This window comes from Bubalus kerabau, chromosome 7, assembly GCF_029407905.1.
Source record: "Bubalus kerabau isolate K-KA32 ecotype Philippines breed swamp buffalo chromosome 7, PCC_UOA_SB_1v2, whole genome shotgun sequence".
NCBI classification, from domain to species: domain Eukaryota; kingdom Metazoa; phylum Chordata; class Mammalia; order Artiodactyla; family Bovidae; genus Bubalus; species Bubalus kerabau.
The window spans coordinates 72,442,344-72,444,859 of record NC_073630.1 but is presented as its reverse complement, the minus strand read 5'-3'; the positions used below and the strand labels follow the sequence as shown (position 1 = coordinate 72,444,859).

General features: G+C 44.0%; 1 non-coding gene across 1 annotated transcript; it reads left to right on the top strand.

Moving 5' to 3' along the window:
- The first annotated feature begins 704 nt into the window (after window positions 1-704).
- TRNAC-GCA (transfer RNA cysteine (anticodon GCA)) lies at window positions 705-777 on the top strand. Its single transcript has one exon. It is a non-coding gene; the product is annotated as a tRNA-Cys (tRNA).
- The last annotated feature ends 1,739 nt before the right edge of the window (window positions 778-2,516 follow it).

Here is a 2,516-nt window from a genome sequence, read left to right as displayed (position 1 = left end):
GTTGCTCCAAGGCATGTGGAATCTTCCTGGACCAGGGATTGAACTCGTGTCCCCTGCATTGGCAGGCAGATTCCTATCCACTGTGCCACCAGAGAAGTCCCTTTGTAACTCTGTTTCGAATGATCAGAGTAAGAACAAGCAAGTTTTCTTTGCTAAACCCAGAAATACTGCCATGCAGAGAGTTCAGGAAGCAGGGCTGGGGCTCTGGAACATTTTACATTTAAAGGGCAAACTTTATTTTCATAAGAGCAAGTGTGAAGTTAGACTCTGGAATGACCTGGAGATGTAGGTTTTACAGCCAAGGCATTTAGCTCTGGAGAGAAGCCACAGATGGCCTGGGGCACCTGCAGGAAACAATGGAAATGTCAGGACCCCGTGTTAAATCCATCATCTCAATCCAGTGAATCACAACTCTGTGCCCAGATGGAGGGAGTGGGACAGGAGGGTAAATTTGCAGAAGGCAGAGAACTGTGTCTGTTTTATTCACTATTGTATCTTTGGGGGCCTTGTTCTGTTCACTCACCAACTATTCAGTACCTATTATGGGCCAGGTGCCATATCAGTGAAAAAAACAGATAAAGATTCCTGCCTTCTGGAGCTGGAATGCTGAGAGTCAGGGTCGGGGAGAAAGATACAAATAAAATGCAATAGATATGTAACTTATAAGGGGGGAGGAGGAGAGGGAGGGATAGACATGTACAGCTTCCCTGGTGGCTCAGAGGTTAAAGCGTCTGCCTGCAAAGCAGGAGACCTAGGTTCGATCCCTGGGTCAGGAAGATCCCCTGGAAAAGGAAATGGCAACCCACTCCAGTATTCTTGCCTGGAGAATCCCATGGACTGAGGACCCTGGTGGGCTACCGTCCACAGGGCCGCAAAGAGTCGGACACGACTGAGCAATTTCACTTCACTTAACCAATAAGGACCTACTGTGTACCACAGGGAACTCTGCTCAACATTCTGTTATATCCTAAGTGGGAAAAGAACTTGAAAAAGAATACATACATGTATTTGTATAACTGAATCACTTTACTGTACACCTGAAACACTGTTAATCAATTGTTGTTGTTGTTCAGTTGCTAAGTTGTGTCTGATTCTTTCGTGACCCCATGGACTAAGCTCGCCAGGCTCCCCTGTCCATGGGACTTCCCAGGCAAGAATACTGGAGTGGGCTGCCATTTCCTTCTCCAGGGGATCTTCCTGACCCAGGAATCAAACCTGAGTACTCTGCATTAGCAGGTGGATTCTTTACCGCTGAGCCATGAGGGAAGCCCATTAATCAACTATACCTCAATATAATGGAGAAGGAAATAGCAACCCATTCTCATATTCTGGCCTGGGAAATTCCATGGACAGAGGAGTCTGGTGGGTTACAGTCCATGGGATCACAAAGAGCTGCACGTGACTGAACAACTAACACACACACATCCTTCAATATAAAATTTAAAAAATTGTCTTATGGTAAAGTATGTTAGTAGGTAGCACATGTTATAAAACCAGAAAGCCTAGAGCAGAGTGAGGGATACAAAAAATCTGAAATTGAAATTGCAACTTAAAATATAAAAGTCAGGCTAAACTTCATTGAAAGCATATTTGAGTAAAAACCGGAAGTGAGAGTAGCTTGGCACCTAGAGCAATGCCTGGCTCAGAGAAGATTTGTTGAATGAACAGATGAGTAAACTCTGTCCATCTTTCCACTCACTGCATGCATTCTTCAGGTGAGCCCTGAAATGGGGTATGGGAATATGCTGCCCTTTAGTGAGATCTGGGGGCTTCCCAGGTGGCACTAGTGATAAAGAACTTGCCTAGCAATTCAGGAGACGTAAGAGATGTGGGTTCAATCCTTGGGTCAGGAAGATCCGCTGGAGAAGGGCATGGCCACACACTCCCGTATTCATGCCTGGAGAATCCCATGGACAGAGAAGCCTGGTAGATTACAGTCCACAGAGTTGCAGAAAGTCAGACACAGCTGAAGTGGTTTAGCATACATGCACGCAGTGAGGTCTAGACATTGATTATCTCTCCACAGTGAACCTTGCTAGTGTTAAGGATTTCCACATACCTCAACTCCTAGTTATAAGCCAAGAATTTCATCAGATGTTCACAGAGATTTAGTGATGTGTTTCAAAGCCAGAAGAAAAATTTGCCTAACTAAATTTACTGAAATGTACACGTATATAGTATTATGATCTCTAACTGATATTTTCTCAAGGTATATAGAAGCAAACCCTGCAAAAAACATGCCTGTCTATGGAACTGAATGTTGCATATGTTAGGTGGTGGGGAGAGGATTGAGGAGATTTGCAGAATTGAGGTAGCAAAGCCAAGTTTCCTTTGCTTCACAATTTTGCCCGAGGCTAGCCCTGCAGGAGAATTTTAATAATGAACATCCTTCATGGCTCTAAAATTATTTAATTTCATGGTGATTTTACAATTCCCATTTTAAGACTTGAGACACAATGAAACCAGATCATTTGTCTGGGCTCCTCCACAGTGAAAACATGAAAGCCAATAAAAGG